At 47.9% G+C, this 18,280-nt stretch overlaps 15 non-coding genes across 15 annotated transcripts; all 15 read right to left on the bottom strand.

The window, feature by feature from the left end:
• Positions 1–925: 925 nt before the first annotated feature.
• LOC145656332 (U1 spliceosomal RNA) lies at positions 926–1,089 on the bottom strand. The gene has a single exon (XR_014122004.1). It is a non-coding gene; the product is annotated as a U1 spliceosomal RNA (small nuclear RNA).
• A 1,042-nt stretch (positions 1,090–2,131) lies between these two features.
• LOC145656438 (U1 spliceosomal RNA) lies at positions 2,132–2,295 on the bottom strand. The gene has a single exon (XR_014122110.1). It is a non-coding gene; the product is annotated as a U1 spliceosomal RNA (small nuclear RNA).
• A 1,044-nt stretch (positions 2,296–3,339) lies between these two features.
• Positions 3,340–3,503, bottom strand: LOC145656441 (U1 spliceosomal RNA). Its single transcript, XR_014122113.1, has one exon. It is a non-coding gene; the product is annotated as a U1 spliceosomal RNA (small nuclear RNA).
• A 1,039-nt stretch (positions 3,504–4,542) lies between these two features.
• On the bottom strand, positions 4,543–4,706 carry LOC145656400 (U1 spliceosomal RNA). Its single transcript, XR_014122072.1, has one exon. It is a non-coding gene; the product is annotated as a U1 spliceosomal RNA (small nuclear RNA).
• Positions 4,707–5,747: 1,041 nt separating this feature from the next.
• On the bottom strand, positions 5,748–5,911 carry LOC145656313 (U1 spliceosomal RNA). Its single transcript, XR_014121985.1, has one exon. It is a non-coding gene; the product is annotated as a U1 spliceosomal RNA (small nuclear RNA).
• A 1,039-nt stretch (positions 5,912–6,950) lies between these two features.
• Positions 6,951–7,114, bottom strand: LOC145656312 (U1 spliceosomal RNA). The gene has a single exon (XR_014121984.1). It is a non-coding gene; the product is annotated as a U1 spliceosomal RNA (small nuclear RNA).
• Positions 7,115–8,155: 1,041 nt separating this feature from the next.
• LOC145656310 (U1 spliceosomal RNA) lies at positions 8,156–8,319 on the bottom strand. Its single transcript, XR_014121982.1, has one exon. It is a non-coding gene; the product is annotated as a U1 spliceosomal RNA (small nuclear RNA).
• A 1,044-nt stretch (positions 8,320–9,363) lies between these two features.
• Positions 9,364–9,527, bottom strand: LOC145656291 (U1 spliceosomal RNA). The gene has a single exon (XR_014121963.1). It is a non-coding gene; the product is annotated as a U1 spliceosomal RNA (small nuclear RNA).
• Positions 9,528–10,568: 1,041 nt separating this feature from the next.
• LOC145656385 (U1 spliceosomal RNA) lies at positions 10,569–10,732 on the bottom strand. Its single transcript, XR_014122057.1, has one exon. It is a non-coding gene; the product is annotated as a U1 spliceosomal RNA (small nuclear RNA).
• A 1,049-nt stretch (positions 10,733–11,781) lies between these two features.
• LOC145656276 (U1 spliceosomal RNA) lies at positions 11,782–11,945 on the bottom strand. The gene has a single exon (XR_014121948.1). It is a non-coding gene; the product is annotated as a U1 spliceosomal RNA (small nuclear RNA).
• A 1,042-nt stretch (positions 11,946–12,987) lies between these two features.
• LOC145656360 (U1 spliceosomal RNA) lies at positions 12,988–13,151 on the bottom strand. Its single transcript, XR_014122032.1, has one exon. It is a non-coding gene; the product is annotated as a U1 spliceosomal RNA (small nuclear RNA).
• Positions 13,152–14,193: 1,042 nt separating this feature from the next.
• On the bottom strand, positions 14,194–14,357 carry LOC145656359 (U1 spliceosomal RNA). The gene has a single exon (XR_014122031.1). It is a non-coding gene; the product is annotated as a U1 spliceosomal RNA (small nuclear RNA).
• A 1,042-nt stretch (positions 14,358–15,399) lies between these two features.
• Positions 15,400–15,563, bottom strand: LOC145656290 (U1 spliceosomal RNA). Its single transcript, XR_014121962.1, has one exon. It is a non-coding gene; the product is annotated as a U1 spliceosomal RNA (small nuclear RNA).
• Positions 15,564–16,604: 1,041 nt separating this feature from the next.
• LOC145656384 (U1 spliceosomal RNA) lies at positions 16,605–16,768 on the bottom strand. The gene has a single exon (XR_014122056.1). It is a non-coding gene; the product is annotated as a U1 spliceosomal RNA (small nuclear RNA).
• Positions 16,769–17,817: 1,049 nt separating this feature from the next.
• Positions 17,818–17,981, bottom strand: LOC145656275 (U1 spliceosomal RNA). Its single transcript, XR_014121947.1, has one exon. It is a non-coding gene; the product is annotated as a U1 spliceosomal RNA (small nuclear RNA).
• Between the last annotated feature and the right edge of the window lie 299 nt (positions 17,982–18,280).

Here is an 18,280-nt window from a genome sequence, read left to right as displayed (position 1 = left end):
GGGCGGGATTGCAGGGCAATGGACTTGATCAAAGGTAAGGGAAGGGGCTGAAGGAAATTCTGGTCAAAAATCCCTATGTGTAGCACCCTCTACCATCCCCACTGGATATGAATTGATCCACTACCGGCAAGCATCGTTCACCCGATCACGGACCGATACCTACGTGTGGAGAGAGCCTACGTGAATTTTTCACGATTTCTGTATTTAAACAACAAATGGAAACCGGTCTGTTTGCCCAGTGCGATGTCCATTAGTTCCCTGTTGAAAATCACAGTGGGTGCGCAGTGCTTTAGCAGTATTCTACAGTTTTATGTCTTTTCCAGGAAGGCAACGACACCCACTCATGGTGAAAAAACAGTCTGCCCCTCTCTGGCAAAAAAACCTTGATCATTTTTACATCAAACCCTAACCCTAACCCTAGCTTTAAACCTCTGGTCCAAACCCATAACGAAAGGCAATCCAAAACAAGACAAGCACCTCATTTGTGGAATTAAAACACACTCTCCAATTGGCAGTTGCTTGAAGGCTTTTTCCTCTGAGCTAGGTTTAGGGACAGAATTTAGAATTTGGTAACAAATCAAAAACAACGTGTCAAAAGAGGGTGTCGCTAACGGAGCTCTTACATGCTACATCAAAATGCGTCAGTACAAATCACAGCACTTTTTTTCAATGAATGATTATAAGCACACTGGTCACAAAGTAGGACTCATTCCTCAAAAGCTACCAGTTGATGAGGTGCCAGCCACTTTGTCGTTCGCCGCGGACGTCCGCGACACCCAGCCAAACAAAACGAGACGTCGCGCTGTACCACCGCCGCCACGGTCCAGACAAAGGTATTACTGAACTATGCAGTTGTTTCTCTGCAACAGAGAAACTGCTCAAGCCACCGTCCTTTTATGCGTACCTCTCTTTCAACAAAGCACCTCAGGGGAGAGTGCGAACGCAGTCCCCCACTACCAGAAATTATGCAGTCGAGATTCCCGCATTTGGGGAATTCGCAAGGGTCAGCACAGCCCAAGTGCAATGACTGAGCCTCGCCTTGGGCGAACCACCTTACTGATCATGGTCTCACCCCTGCCAGGTAAGTATGCTTTGGGAAAGCAGATGTAGAGGGACCCTCTCCCCACTGCAGAACACAGGAAAAGGATAAGGATAAAGATCAGGGGGCGGGGTAGACCATGACAAGCAGGAAGGAAGGGAGAGTTAGGGGGCGGGATTGCAGGGCAATGGACTTGATCAAAGGTAAGGGAAGGGGCTGAAGGAAATTCTGGTCAAAAATCCCTATGTGTAGCACCCTCTACCATCCCCACTGGATATGAATTGATCCACTACCGGCAAGCATCGTTCACCCGATCACGGACCGATACCTACGTGTGGAGAGAGCCTACGTGAATTTTTCACGATTTCTGTATTTAAACAACAAATAGAAACCGGTCTGTTTGCCCAGTGCGATGTCCATTAGTTCCCTGTTGAAAATCACAGTGGGTGCGCAGTGCTTTAGCAGTATTCTACAGTTTTATGTCTTTTCCAGGAAGGCAACGACACCCACTCATGGTGGAAAAACAGTCTGCCCCTCTCTGGCAAAAAAACCTTGATCATTTTTACATCAAACCCTAACCCTAACCCTAGCTTTAAACCTCTGGTCCAAACCCATAACGAAAGGCAATCCAAAACAAGACAAGCACCTCATTTGTGGAATTAAAACACTCTCCAATTGGCAGTTGCTTGAAGGCTTTTTCCTCTGAGCTAGGTTTAGGGACAGAATTTAGAATTTGGTAACAAATCAAAAACAACGTGTCAAAAGAGGGTGTCGCTAACAGAGCTCTTACATGCTACATCAAAATGCGTCAGTACAAATCACAGCACTTTTTTTCAATGAATGATTATAAGCACACTGGTCACAAAGTAGGACTCATTCCTCAAAAGCTACCAGTTGATGAGGTGCCAGCCACTTTGTCGTTCGCCGTGGACGTCCGCGACACCCAGCCAAACAAAACAAGACGTCACGCTGTACCACCGCCGCCACCGTCCAGACAAAGGTATTACTAAACTATGCAGTTGTTTCTCTGCAACAGAGAAACTGCTCAAGCCACCGTCCTTTTATGCGTACCTCTCTTTCAACAAAGCACCTCAGGGGAGAGCGCGAACGCAGTCCCCAACTACCAGAAATTATACAGTCGAGATTCCCGCATTTGGGGAATTCGCAAGGGTCAGCACAGCCCAAGTGCAATGACTGAGCCTCGCTTTGGGCGACCCACTTTCCTGATCATGGTCTCACCCCTGCCAGGTAAGTATGCTTTGGGAAAGCAGATGTAGAGGGACCCTCTCCCCACTGCAGAACACAGGAAAAGGATAAGGATAAAGAGCAGGGGGCGGGGTAGACCATGACAAGCAGGAAGGAAGGGAGAGTTAGGGGGCGGGATTGCAGGGCAATGGACTTGATCAAAGGTAAGGGAAGGGGCTGAAGGAAATTCTGGTCAAAAATCCCTATGTGTACCACCCTCTACCATCCCCACTGGATATGAATTGATCCACTACCGGCAAGCATCGTTCACCCGATCACGGACCGATACCTACGTGTGGAGAGAGCCTACGTGAATTTTTCACGATTTCTGTATTTAAACAACAAATGGAAACCGGTCTGTTTGCCTAGTGCGATGTCCATTAGTTCCCTGTTGAAAATCACAGTGGGTGCGCAGTGCTTTAGCAGTATTCTACAGTTTTATGTCTTTTCCAGGAAGGCAACGACACCCACTCATGGTGAAAAAACAGTCTGCCCCTCTCTGGCAAAAAAACCTTGATCATTTTTACATCAAACCCTAACCCTAACCCTAGCTTTAAACCTCTGGTCCAAACCCATAACGAAAGGCAATCCAAAACAAGACAAGCACCTCATTTGTGGAATTAAAACACACTCTCCAATTGGCAGTTGCTTGAAGGCTTTTTCCTCTGAGCTAGGTTTAGGGACAGAATTTAGAATTTGGTAACAAATCAAAAACAACGTGTCAAAAGAGGGTGTCGCTAACGGAGCTCTTACATGCTACATCAAAATGCGTCAGTACAAATCACAGCACTTTTTTTCAATGAATGATTATAAGCACACTGGTCACAAAGTAGGACTCATTCCTCAAAAGCTACCAGTTGATGAGGTGCCAGCCACTTTGTCGTTCGCCGTGGACGTCCGCGACACCCAGCCAAACAAAACAAGACGTCGCGCTGTACCACCGCCGCAACCGTCCAGACAAAGGTATTACTGAACTATGCAGTTGTTTCTCTGCAACAGAGAAACTGCTCAAGCCACCGTCCTTTTATGCGTACCTCTCTTTCAACAAAGCACCTCAGGGGAGAGCGCGAACGCAGTCCCCAACTACCAGAAATTATACAGTCGAGAATCCCGCATTTGGGGAATTCGCAAGGGTCAGCACAGCCCAAGTGCAATGACTGAGCCTCGCTTTGGGCGACCCACTTTCCTGATCATGGTCTCACCCCTGCCAGGTAAGTATGCTTTGGGAAAGCAGATGTAGAGGGACCCTCTCCCCACTGCAGAACACAGGAAAAGGATAAGGATAAAGAGCAGGGGGCGGGGTAGACCATGACAAGCAGGAAGGAAGGGAGAGTTAGGGGGCGGGATTGCAGGGCAATGGACTTGATCAAAGGTAAGGGAAGGGGCTGAAGGAAATTCTGGTCAAAAATCCCTATGTGTAGCACCCTCTACCATCCCCACTGGATATGAATTGATCCACTACCGGCAAGCATCGTTCACCCGATCACGGACCGATACCTACGTGTGGAGAGAGCCTACGTGAATTTTTCACGATTTCTGTATTTAAACAACAAATGGAAACCGGTCTGTTTGCCCAGTGCGATGTCCATTAGTTCCCTGTGGAAAATCACAGTGGGTGCGCAGTGCTTTAGCAGTATTCTAGTTTTATGTCTTTTCCAGGAAGGCAACGACACCCACTCATGGTGGAAAAACAGTCTGCCCCTCTCTGGCAAAAAAACCTTGATCATTTTTACATCAAACCCTAACCCTAACCCTAGCTTTAAACCTCTGGTCCAAACCCATAACGAAAGGCAATCCAAAACAAGACAAGCACCTCATTTGTGGAATTAAAACACACTCTCCAATTGGCAGTTGCTTGAAGGCTTTTTCCTCTGAGCTAGGTTTAGGGACAGAATTTAGAATTTGGTAACAAATCAAAAACGTGTCAAAAGAGGGTGTCGCTAACGGAGCTCTTACATGCTACATCAAAATGCGTCAGTACAAATCACAGCACTTTTTTTCAATGAATGATTATAAGCACACTGGTCACAAAGTAGGACTCATTCCTCAAAAGCTACCAGTTGATGAGGTGCCAGCCACTTTGTCGTTCGCCGCGGACGTCCGCGACACCCAGCCAAACCAAATGAGACGTCGCGCTGTACCACCGCCGCCACCGTCCAGACAAAGGTATTACTGAACTATGCAGTTGTTTCTCTGCAACAGAGAAACTGCTCAAGCCACCGTCCTTTTATGCGTACCTCTCTTTCAACAAAGCACCTCAGGGGAGAGCGCGAACGCAGTCCCCCACTACCAGAAATTATGCAGTCGAGATTCCTGCATTTGGGGAATTCGCAAGGGTCAGCACAGCCCAAGTGCAATGACTGAACCTCGCCTTGGGCGAACCACCTTCCTGATCAGGGTCTCACCCCTGCCAGGTAAGTATGCTTTGGGAAAGCAGATGTAGAGGGACCCTCTCCCCACTGCAGAACACAGGAAAAGGATAAGGATAAAGATCAGGGGGCGGGGTAGACCATGACAAGCAGGAAGGAAGGGAGAGTTAGGGGGCGGGATTGCAGGGCAATGGACTTGATCAAAGGTAAGGGAAGGGGCTGAAGGAAATTCTGGTCAAAAATCCCTATGTGTAGCACCCTCTACCATCCCCACTGGATATGAATTGATCCACTACCGGCAAGCATCGTTCACCCGATCACGGACTGATACCTACGTGTGGAGAGAGCCTACGTGAATTTTTCACGATTTCTGTATTTAAACAACAAATGGAAACCGGTCTGTTTGCCCAGTGCGATGTCCATTAGTTCCCTGTGGAAAATCACAGTGGGTGCGCAGTGCTTTAGCAGTATTCTACAGTTTTATGTCTTTTCCAGGAAGGCAACGACACCCACTCATGGTGGAAAAACAGTCTGCCCGTCTCTGGCAAAAAAACCTTGATCATTTTTACATCAAACCCTAACCCTAACCCTAGCTTTAAACCTCTGGTCCAAACCCATAACGAAAGGCAATCCAAAACAAGACAAGCACCTCATTTGTGGAATTAAAACACACTCTCCAATTGGCAGTTGCTTGAAGGCTTTTTCCTCTGAGCTAGGTTTAGGGACAGAATTTAGAATTTGGTAACAAATCAAAAACGTGTCAAAAGAGGGTGTCGCTAACGGAGCTCTTACATGCTACATCAAAATGCGTCAGTACAAATCACAGCACTTTTTTTCAATGAATGATTATAAGCACACTGGTCACAAAGTAGGACTCATTCCTCAAAAGCTACCAGTTGATGAGGTGCCAGCCACTTTGTCGTTCGCCGCGGACGTCCGCGACACCCAGCCAAACAAAACGAGACGTCGCGCTGTACCACCGCCGCCACCGTCCAGACAAAGGTATTACTGAACTATGCAGTTGTTTCTCTGCAACAGAGAAACTGCTCAAGCCACCGTCCTTTTATGCGTACCTCTCTTTCAACAAAGCACCTCAGGGGAGAGCGCGAACGCAGTCCCCCACTACCAGAAATTATGCAGTCGAGATTCCCGCATTTGGGGAATTCGCAAGGGTCAGCACAGCCCAAGTGCAATGACTGAACCTCGCCTTGGGCGAACCACCTTCCTGATCAGGGTCTCACCCCTGCCAGGTAAGTATGCTTTGGGAAAGCAGATGTAGAGGGACCCTCTCCCCACTGCAGAACACAGGAAAAGGATAAGGATAAAGATCAGGGGGCGGGGTAGACCATGACAAGCAGGAAGGAAGGGAGAGTTAGGGGGCGGGATTGCAGGGCAATGGACTTGATCAAAGGTAAGGGAAGGGGCTGAAGGAAATTCTGGTCAAAAATCCCTATGTGTAGCACCCTCTACCATCCCCACTGGATATGAATTGATCCACTACCGGCAAGCATCGTTCACCCGATCACGGACCGATACCTACGTGTGGAGAGAGCCTACGTGAATTTTTCACGATTTCTGTATTTAAACAACAAATGGAAACCGGTCTGTTTGCCCAGTGCGATGTCCATTAGTTCCCTGTGGAAAATCACAGTGGGTGCGCAGTGCTTTAGCAGTATTCTAGTTTTATGTCTTTTCCAGGAAGGCAACGACACCCACTCATGGTGGAAAAACAGTCTGCCCCTCTCTGGCAAAAAAACCTTGATCATTTTTACATCAAACCCTAACCCTAACCCTAGCTTTAAACCTCTGGTCCAAACCCATAACGAAAGGCAATCCAAAACAAGACAAGCACCTCATTTGTGGAATTAAAACACACTCTCCAATTGGCAGTTGCTTGAAGGCTTTTTCCTCTGAGCTAGGTTTAGGGACAGAATTTAGAATTTGGTAACAAATCAAAAACGTGTCAAAAGAGGGTGTCGCTAACGGAGCTCTTACATGCTACATCAAAATGCGTCAGTACAAATCACAGCACTTTTTTTCAATGAATGATTATAAGCACACTGGTCACAAAGTAGGACTCATTCCTCAAAAGCTACCAGTTGATGAGGTGCCAGCCACTTTGTCGTTCGCCGCGGACGTCCGCGACACCCAGCCAAACCAAATGAGACGTCGCGCTGTACCACCGCCGCCACCGTCCAGACAAAGGTATTACTGAACTATGCAGTTGTTTCTCTGCAACAGAGAAACTGCTCAAGCCACCGTCCTTTTATGCGTACCTCTCTTTCAACAAAGCACCTCAGGGGAGAGCGCGAACGCAGTCCCCCACTACCAGAAATTATGCAGTCGAGATTCCCGCATTTGGGGAATTCGCAAGGGTCAGCACAGCCCAAGTGCAATGACTGAACCTCGCCTTGGGCGAACCACCTTCCTGATCAGGGTCTCACCCCTGCCAGGTAAGTATGCTTTGGGAAAGCAGATGTAGAGGGACCCTCTCCCCACTGCAGAACACAGGAAAAGGATAAGGATAAAGATCAGGGGGCGGGGTAGACCATGACAAGCAGGAAGGAAGGGAGAGTTAGGGGGCGGGATTGCAGGGCAATGGACTTGATCAAAGGTAAGGGAAGGGGCTGAAGGAAATTCTGGTCAAAAATCCCTATGTGTAGCACCCTCTACCATCCCCACTGGATATGAATTGATCCACTACCGGCAAGCATCATTCACCCGATCACGGACCGATACCTACGTGTGGAGAGAGCCTACGTGAATTTTTCACGATTTCTGTATTTAAACAACAAATGGAAACCGGTCTGTTTGCCCAGTGCGATGTCCATTAGTTCCCTGTGGAAAATCACAGTGGGTGCGCAGTGCTTTAGCAGTATTCTACAGTTTTATGTCTTTTCCAGGAAGGCAACGACACCCACTCATGGTGGAAAAACAGTCTGCCCGTCTCTGGCAAAAAAACCTTGATCATTTTTACATCAAACCCTAACCCTAACCCTAGCTTTAAACCTCTGGTCCAAACCCATAACGAAAGGCAATCCAAAACAAGACAAGCACCTCATTTGTGGAATTAAAACACACTCTCCAATTGGCAGTTGCTTGAAGGCTTTTTCCTCTGAGCTAGGTTTAGGGACAGAATTTAGAATTTGGTAACAAATCAAAAACGTGTCAAAAGAGGGTGTCGCTAACGGAGCTCTTACATGCTACATCAAAATGCGTCAGTACAAATCACAGCACTTTTTTTCAATGAATGATTATAAGCACACTGGTCACAAAGTAGGACTCATTCCTCAAAAGCTACCAGTTGATGAGGTGCCAGCCACTTTGTCGTTCGCCGCGGACGTCCGCGACACCCAGCCAAACAAAACGAGACGTCGCGCTGTACCACCGCCGCCACCGTCCAGACAAAGGTATTACTGAACTATGCAGTTGTTTCTCTGCAACAGAGAAACTGCTCAAGCCACCGTCCTTTTATGCGTACCTCTCTTTCAACAAAGCACCTCAGGGGAGAGCGCGAACGCAGTCCCCCACTACCAGAAATTATGCAGTCGAGATTCCCGCATTTGGGGAATTCGCAAGGGTCAGCACAGCCCAAGTGCAATGACTGAACCTCGCCTTGGGCGAACCACCTTCCTGATCAGGGTCTCACCCCTGCCAGGTAAGTATGCTTTGGGAAAGCAGATGTAGAGGGACCCTCTCCCCACTGCAGAACACAGGAAAAGGATAAGGATAAAGATCAGGGGGCGGGGTAGACCATGACAAGCAGGAAGGAAGGGAGAGTTAGGGGGCGGGATTGCAGGGCAATGGACTTGATCAAAGGTAAGGGAAGGGGCTGAAGGAAATTCTGGTCAAAAATCCCTATGTGTAGCACCCTCTACCATCCCCACTGGATATGAATTGATCCACTACCGGCAAGCATCATTCACCCGATCACGGACCGATACCTACGTGTGGAGAGAGCCTACGTGAATTTTTCACGATTTCTGTATTTAAACAACAAATGGAAACCGGTCTGTTTGCCCAGTGCGATGTCCATTAGTTCCCTGTGGAAAATCACAGTGGGTGCGCAGTGCTTTAGCAGTATTCTACAGTTTTATGTCTTTTCCAGGAAGGCAACGACACCCACTCATGGTGGAAAAACAGTCTGCCCCTCTCTGGCAAAAAAACCTTGATCATTTTTACATCAAACCCTAACCCTAACCCTAGCTTTAAACCTCTGGTCCAAACCCATAACGAAAGGCAATCCAAAACAAGACAAGCACCTCATTTGTGGAATTAAAACACACTCTCCAATTGGCAGTTGCTTGAAGGCTTTTTCCTCTGAGCTAGGTTTAGGGACAGAATTTAGAATTTGGTAACAAATCAAAAACAACGTGTCAAAAGAGGGTGTCGCTAACGGAGCTCTTACATGCTACATCAAAATGCGTCAGTACAAATCACAGCACTTTTTTTCAATGAATGATTATAAGCACACTGGTCACAAAGTAGGACTCATTCCTCAAAAGCTACCAGTTGATGAGGTGCCAGCCACTTTGTCGTTCGCCGCGGACTTCCGCGACACCCAGCCAAACAAAACGAGACGTCGCGCTGTACCACCGCCGCCACCGTCCAGACAAAGGTATTACTGAACTATGCAGTTGTTTCTCTGCAACAGAGAAACTGCTCAAGCCACCGTCCTTTTATGCGTACCTCTCTTTCAACAAAGCACCTCAGGGGAGAGCGCGAACGCAGTCCCCCACTACCAGAAATTATGCAGTTGAGATTCCCGCATTTGGGGAATTCGCAAGGGTCAGCACAGCCCAAGTGCAATGACTGAGCCTCGCCTTGGGCGAACCACCTTCCTGATCGTGGTCTCACCCCTGCCAGGTAAGTATACTTTCGGAAAGCAGATGTAGAGGGACCCTCTCCCCACTGCAGAACACAGGAAAAGGATAAGGATAAAGATCAGGGGGCGGGGTAGACCATGACAAGCAGGAAGGAAGGGAGAGTTAGGGGGCGGGATTGCAGGGCAATGGACTTGATCAAAGGTAAGGGAAGGGGCTGAAGGAAATTCTGGTCAAAAATCCCTATGTGTAGCACCCTCTACCATCCCCACTGGATATGAATTGATCCACTACCGGCAAGCATCGTTCACCCGATCACGGACCGATACCTACGTGTGGAGAGAGCCTACGTGAATTTTTCACGATTTCTGTATTTAAACAACAAATAGAAACCGGTCTGTTTGCCCAGTGCGATGTCCATTAGTTCCCTGTTGAAAATCACAGTGGGTGCGCAGTGCTTTAGCAGTATTCTACAGTTTTATGTCTTTTCCAGGAAGGCAACGACACCCACTCATGGTGGAAAAACAGTCTGCCCGTCTCTGGCAAAAAAACCTTGATCATTTTTACATCAAACCCTAACCCTAACCCTAGCTTTAAACCTCTGGTCCAAACCCATAACGAAAGGCAATCCAAAACAAGACAAGCACCTCATTTGTGGAATTAAAACACACTCTCCAATTGGCAGTTGCTTGAAGGCTTTTTCCTCTGAGCTAGGTTTAGGGACAGAATTTAGAATTTGGTAACAAATCAAAAACGTGTCAAAAGAGGGTGTCGCTAACGGAGCTCTTACATGCTACATCAAAATGCGTCAGTACAAATCACAGCACTTTTTTTCAATGAATGATTATAAGCACACTGGTCACAAAGTAGGACTCATTCCTCAAAAGCTACCAGTTGATGAGGTGCCAGCCACTTTGTCGTTCGCCGCGGACGTCCGCGACACCCAGCCAAACAAAACGAGACGTCGCGCTGTACCACCGCCGCCACCGTCCAGACAAAGGTATTACTGAACTATGCAGTTGTTTCTCTGCAACAGAGAAACTGCTCAAGCCACCGTCCTTTTATGCGTACCTCTCTTTCAACAAAGCACCTCAGGGGAGAGCGCGAACGCAGTCCCCCACTACCAGAAATTATGCAGTCGAGATTCCCGCATTTGGGGAATTCGCAAGGGTCAGCACAGCCCAAGTGCAATGACTGAACCTCGCCTTGGGCTAACCACCTTCCTGATCAGGGTCTCACCCCTGCCAGGTAAGTATGCTTTGGGAAAGCAGATGTAGAGGGACCCTCTCCCCACTGCAGAACACAGGAAAAGGATAAGGATAAAGATCAGGGGGCGGGGTAGACCATGACAAGCAGGAAGGAAGGGAGAGTTAGGGGGCGGGATTGCAGGGCAATGGACTTGATCAAAGGTAAGGGAAGGGGCTGAAGGAAATTCTGGTCAAAAATCCCTATGTGTAGCACCCTCTACCATCCCCACTGGATATGAATTGATCCACTACCGGCAAGCATCGTTCACCCGATCACGGACCGATACCTACGTGTGGAGAGAGCCTACGTGAATTTTTCACGATTTCTGTATTTAAACAACAAATAGAAAGGAAACCGGTCTGTTTGCCCAGTGCGATGTCCATTAGTTCCCTGTTGAAAATCACAGTGGGTGCGCAGTGCTTTAGCAGTATTCTACAGTTTTATGTCTTTTCCAGGAAGGCAACGACACCCACTCATGGTGGAAAAACAGTCTGCCCCTCTCTGGCAAAAAAACCTTGATCATTTTTACATCAAACCCTAACCCTAACCCTAGCTTTAAACCTCTGGTCCAAACCCATAAAGAAATGCAATCCAAAACAAGACAAGCACCTCATTTGTGGAATTAAAACACACTCTCCAATTGGCAGTTGCTTGAAGGCTTTTTCCTCTGAGCTAGGTTTAGGGACAGAATTTAGAATTTGGTAACAAATCAAAAACAACGTGTCAAAAGAGGGTGTCGCTAACGGAGCTCTTACATGCTACATCAAAATGCGTCAGTACAAATCACAGCACTTTTTTTCAATGAATGATTATAAGCACACTGGTCACAAAGTAGGACTCATTCCTCAAAAGCTACCAGTTGATGAGGTGCCAGCCACTTTGTCGTTCGCCGCGGACGTCCGCGACACCCAGCCAAACAAAACGAGACGTCGCGCTGTGCCACCGCCGCCACCATCCAGACAAAGGCATTACTGAACTATGCAGTTGTTTCTCTGCAACAGAGAAACTGCTCAAGCCACCGTCCTTTTATTTGTACCTCTCTTTCAACAAAGCACCTCAGGGGAGAGCGCGAACGCAGTCCCCAACTACCAGAAATTATGCAGTCGAGATTCCCGCAATTGGGGAATTCGCAAGGGTCAGCACAGCCCAAGTGCAATGACTGAGCCTCGCCTTGGGCGAACCACCTTCCTGATCGTGGTCTCACCCCTGCCAGGTAAGTATGCTTTGGGAAAGCAGATGTAGAGGGGCCCTCTCCCCACTGCAGAACACAGGAAAAGGATAAGGATAAAGATCAGGGTGCGGGGTAGACCATGACAAGCAGGAAGGAAGGGAGAGTTAGGGGGCGGGATTGCAGGGCAATGGACTTGATCAAAGGTAAGGGAAGGGGCTGAAGGAAATTCTGGTCAAAAATCCCTATGTGTAGCACCCTCTACCATCCCCACTGGATATGAATTGATCCACTACCGGCAAGCATCGTTCACCCGATCACGGACCGATACCTACGTGTGGAGAGAGCCTACGTGAATTTTTCACGATTTCTGTATTTAAACAACAAATGGAAACCGGTCTGTTTGCCCAGTGCGATGTCCATTAGTTCCCTGTGGAAAATCACAGTGGGTGCGCAGTGCTTTAGCAGTATTCTACAGTTTTATGTCTTTTCCAGGAAGGCAACGACACCCACTCATGGTGGAAAAACAGTCTGCCCCTCTCTGGCAAAAAAACCTTGATCATTTTTACATCAAACCCTAACCCTAACCCTAGCTTTAAACCTCTGGTCCAAACCCATAACGAAAGGCAATCCAAAACAAGACAAGCACCTCATTTGTGGAATTAAAACACACTCTCCAATTGGCAGTTGCTTGAAGGCTTTTTCCTCTGAGCTAGGTTTAGGGACAGAATTTAGAATTTGGTAACAAATCAAAAACAACGTGTCAAAAGGGTGTCGCTAACAGAGCTCTTACATGCTACATCAAAATGTGTCAGTACAAATCACAGCACTTTTTTTCAATGAATGATTATAAGCACACTAGTCACAAAGTAGGACTCATTCCTCCAAAGCTACCAGTTGATGAGGTGCCAGCCACTTTGTCGTTCGCCGCGGACGTCCGCGACACCCAGCCAAACAAAACAAGACATCGGGCTGTACCACCGCCGCCACCGTCCAGACAAAGGTATTACTGAACTATGCAGTTGTTTCTCTGCAACAGAGAAACTGCTCAAGCCACTGTGCTTTTATGCGTACTTCTCTTTCAACAAGTCACCTCAGGGGAGAGCGCGAACGCAGTCCCCCACGACCAGAAATTATGCAGTCGAGATTCCCGCATTTGGGGAATTCGCAATGGTCAGCACAGCCCAAGTGCAATGACTGAGCCTCGCCTTGGGCGAACCACCTTCCTGATCATGGTCTCACCCCTGCCAGGTAAGTATGCTTTGGGAAAGCAGATGTAGAGGGACCCTCTCCCCACTGCAGAACACAGGAAAAGGATAAGGATAAAGATCAGGGGGCGGGGTAGACCATGACAAGCAGGAAGGAAGGGAGAGTTAGGGGGTGGGATTGCAGGGCAATGGACTTGATCAAAGGTAAGGGAAGGGGCTGAAGGAAATTCTGGTCAAAAATCCCTGTGTAGCACCCTCTACCATCCCCACTGGATATGAATTGATCCACTACCGGCAAGCATCGTTCACCCGATCACGGACCGATACCTACGTGTGGAGAGAGCCTACGTGAATTTTTCACGATTTCTGTATTTAAACAACAAATGGAAACCGGTCTGTTTGCCCAGTGCGATGTCCATTAGTTCCCTGTGGAAAATCACAGTGGGTGCGCAGTGCTTTAGCAGTATTCTACAGTTTTATGTCTTTTCCAGGAAGGCAACGACACCCACTCATGGTGGAAAAACAGTCTGCCCCTCTCTGGCAAAAAAACCTTGATCATTTTTACATCAAACCCTAACCCTAACCCTAGCTTTAAACCTCTGGTCCAAACCCATAACGAAAGGCAATCCAAAACAAGACAAGCACCTCATTTGTGGAATTAAAACACACTCTCCAATTGGCAGTTGCTTGAAGGCTTTTTCCTCTGAGCTAGGTTTAGGGACAGAATTTAGAATTTGGTAACAAATCAAAAACAACGTGTCAAAAGAGGGTGTCGCTAACAGAGCTCTTACATGCTACATCAAAATGTGTCAGTACAAATCACAGCACTTTTTTTCAATGAATGATTATAAGCACACTAGTCACAAAGTAGGACTCATTCCTCCAAAGCTACCAGTTGATGAGGTGCCAGCCACTTTGTCGTTCGCCGCGGACGTCCGCGACACCCAGCCAAACAAAACAAGACGTTGGGCTGTACCACCGCCGCCACCGTCCAGACAAAGGTATTACTGAACTATGCAGTTGTTTCTCTGCAACAGAGAAACTGCTCAAGCCACTGTGCTTTTATGCGTACTTCTCTTTCAACAAGTCACCTCAGGGGAGAGCGCGAACGCAGTCCCCCACGACCAGAAATTATGCAGTCGAGATTCCCGCATTTGGGGAATTCGCAATGGTCAGCACAGCCCAAGTGCAATGACTGAGCCTCGCCTTGGGCGAACCACCTTCCTGATCATGGTCTCACCCCTGCCAGGTAAGTATGCTTTGGGAAAGCAGATGTAGAGGGACCCTCTCCCCACTGCAGAACACAGGAAAAGGATAAGGATAAAGATCAGGGGGCGGGGTAGACCATGACAAGCAGGAAGGAAGGGAGAGTTAGGGGGTGGGATTGCAGGGCAATGGACTTGATCAAAGGTAAGGGAAGGGGCTGAAGGAAATTCTGGTCAAAAATCCCTGTGTAGCACCCTCTACCATCCCCACTGGATATGAATTGATCCACTACCGGCAAGCATCGTTCACCCGATCACGGACCGATACCTACGTGTGGAGAGAGCCTACGTGAATTTTTCACGATTTCTGTATTTAAACAACAAATGGAAACCGGTCTGTTTGCCCAGTGCGATGTCCATTAGTTCCCTGTGGAAAATCACAGTGGGTGCGCAGTGCTTTAGCAGTATTCTACAGTTTTGTGTCTTTTCCAGGAAGGCAACGACACCCACTCATGGTGGAAAAACAGTCTGCCCCTCTCTGGCAAAAAAACCTTGATCATTTTTACATCAAACCCTAACCCTAACCCTAGCTTTAAACCTCTGGTCCAAACCCATAACGAAAGGCAATCCAAAACAAGACAAGCACCTCATTTGTGGAATTAAAACACACTCTCCAATTGGCAGTTGCTTGAAGGCTTTTTCCTCTGAGCTAGGTTTAGGGACAGAATTTAGAATTTGGTAACAAATCAAAAACAACGTGTCAAAAGAGGGTGTCGCTAACGGAGCTCTTACATGCTACATCAAAATGCGTCAGTACAAATCACAGCACTTTTTTTCAATGAATGATTATAAGCACACTGGTCACAAAGTAGGACTCATTCCTCAAAAGCTACCAGTTGATGAGGTGCCAGCCACTTTGTCGTTCGCCGCGGACTTCCGCGACACCCAGCCAAACAAAACGAGACGTCGCGCTGTACCACCGCCGCCACCGTCCAGACAAAGGTATTACTGAACTATGCAGTTGTTTCTCTGCAACAGAGAAACTGCTCAAGCCACCGTCCTTTTATGCGTACCTCTCTTTCAACAAAGCACCTCAGGGGAGAGCGCGAACGCAGTCCCCCACTACCAGAAATTATGCAGTTGAGATTCCCGCATTTGGGGAATTCGCAAGGGTCAGCACAGCCCAAGTGCAATGACTGAGCCTCGCCTTGGGCGAACCACCTTCCTGATCGTGGTCTCACCCCTGCCAGGTAAGTATACTTTCGGAAAGCAGATGTAGAGGGACCCTCTCCCCACTGCAGAACACAGGAAAAGGATAAGGATAAAGATCAGGGGGCGGGGTAGACCATGACAAGCAGGAAGGAAGGGAGAGTTAGGGGGCGGGATTGCAGGGCAATGGACTTGATCAAAGGTAAGGGAAGGGGCTGAAGGAAATTCTGGTCAAAAATCCCTATGTGTAGCACCCTCTACCATCCCCACTGGATATGAATTGATCCACTACCGGCAAGCATCGTTCACCCGATCACGGACCGATACCTACGTGTGGAGAGAGCCTACGTGAATTTTTCACGATTTCTGTATTTAAACAACAAATAGAAACCGGTCTGTTTGCCCAGTGCGATGTCCATTAGTTCCCTGTTGAAAATCACAGTGGGTGCGCAGTGCTTTAGCAGTATTCTACAGTTTTATGTCTTTTCCAGGAAGGCAACGACACCCACTCATGGTGGAAAAACAGTCTGCCCGTCTCTGGCAAAAAAACCTTGATCATTTTTACATCAAACCCTAACCCTAACCCTAGCTTTAAACCTCTGGTCCAAACCCATAACGAAAGGCAATCCAAAACAAGACAAGCACCTCATTTGTGGAATTAAAACACACTCTCCAATTGGCAGTTGCTTGAAGGCTTTTTCCTCTGAGCTAGGTTTAGGGACAGAATTTAGAATTTGGTAACAAATCAAAAACGTGTCAAAAGAGGGTGTCGCTAACGGAGCTCTTACATGCTACATCAAAATGCGTCAGTACAAATCACAGCACTTTTTTTCAATGAATGATTATAAGCACACTGGTCACAAAGTAGGACTCATTCCTCAAAAGCTACCAGTTGATGAGGTGCCAGCCACTTTGTCGTTCGCCGCGGACGTCCGCGACACCCAGCCAAACAAAACGAGACGTCGCGCTGTACCACCGCCGCCACCGTCCAGACAAAGGTATTACTGAACTATGCAGTTGTTTCTCTGCAACAGAGAAACTGCTCAAGCCACCGTCCTTTTATGCGTACCTCTCTTTCAACAAAGCACCTCAGGGGAGAGCGCGAACGCAGTCCCCCACTACCAGAAATTATGCAGTCGAGATTCCCGCATTTGGGGAATTCGCAAGGGTCAGCACAGCCCAAGTGCAATGACTGAACCTCGCCTTGGGCTAACCACCTTCCTGATCAGGGTCTCACCCCTGCCAGGTAAGTATGCTTTGGGAAAGCAGATGTAGAGGGACCCTCTCCCCACTGCAGAACACAGGAAAAGGATAAGGATAAAGATCAGGGGGCGGGGTAGACCATGACAAGCAGGAAGGAAGGGAGAGTTAGGGGGCGGGATTGCAGGGCAATGGACTTGATCAAAGGTAAGGGAAGGGGCTGAAGGAAATTCTGGTCAAAAATCCCTATGTGTAGCACCCTCTACCATCCCCACTGGATATGAATTGATCCACTACCGGCAAGCATCGTTCACCCGATCACGGACCGATACCTACGTGTGGAGAGAGCCTACGTGAATTTTTCACGATTTCTGTATTTAAACAACAAATGGAAAGGAAACCGGTCTGTTTGCCCAGTGCGATGTCCATTAGTTCCCTGTTGAAAATCACAGTGGGTGCGCAGTGCTTTAGCAGTATTCTACAGTTTTATGTCTTTTCCAGGAAGGCAACGACACCCACTCATGGTGGAAAAACAGTCTGCCCCTCTCTGGCAAAAAAACCTTGATCATTTTTACATCAAACCCTAACCCTAACCCTAGCTTTAAACCTCTGGTCCAAACCCATAAAGAAATGCAATCCAAAACAAGACAAGCACCTCATTTGTGGAATTAAAACACACTCTCCAATTGGCAGTTGCTTGAAGGCTTTTTCCTCTGAGCTAGGTTTAGGGACAGAATTTAGAATTTGGTAACAAATCAAAAACAACGTGTCAAAAGAGGGTGTCGCTAACGGAGCTCTTACATGCTACATCAAAATGCGTCAGTACAAATCACAGCACTTTTTTTCAATGAATGATTATAAGCACACTGGTCACAAAGTAGGACTCATTCCTCAAAAGCTACCAGTTGATGAGGTGCCAGCCACTTTGTCGTTCGCCGCGGACGTCCGCGACACCCAGCCAAACAAAACGAGACGTCGCGCTGTGCCACCGCCGCCACCATCCAGACAAAGGCATTACTGAACTATGCAGTTGTTTCTCTGCAACAGAGAAACTGCTCAAGCCACCGTCCTTTTATTTGTACCTCTCTTTCAACAAAGCACCTCAGGGGAGAGCGCGAACGCAGTCCCCAACTACCAGAAATTATGCAGTCGAGATTCCCGCAATTGGGGAATTCGCAAGGGTCAGCACAGCCCAAGTGCAATGACTGAGCCTCGCCTTGGGCGAACCACCTTCCTGATCGTGGTCTCACCCCTGCCAGGTAAGTATGCTTTGGGAAAGCAGATGTAGAGGGGCCCTCTCCCCACTGCAGAACACAGGAAAAGGATAAGGATAAAGATCAGGGTGCGGGGTAGACCATGACAAGCAGGAAGGAAGGGAGAGTTAGGGGGCGGGATTGCAGGGCAATGGACTTGATCAAAGGTAAGGGAAGGGGCTGAAGGAAATTCTGGTCAAAAATCCCTATGTGTAGCACCCTCTACCATCCCCACTGGATATGAATTGATCCACTACCGGCAAGCATCGTTCACCCGATCACGGACCGATACCTACGTGTGGAGAGAGCCTAC

Source organism: Electrophorus electricus, unplaced genomic scaffold (genome assembly GCF_041902795.1).
Source record: "Electrophorus electricus isolate QZ-2024a unplaced genomic scaffold, ASM4190279v1 Scaffold66, whole genome shotgun sequence".
Lineage (NCBI taxonomy): Eukaryota > Metazoa > Chordata > Actinopteri > Gymnotiformes > Gymnotidae > Electrophorus > Electrophorus electricus.
This window is presented reverse-complemented; position numbering and strand designations above follow the sequence as displayed.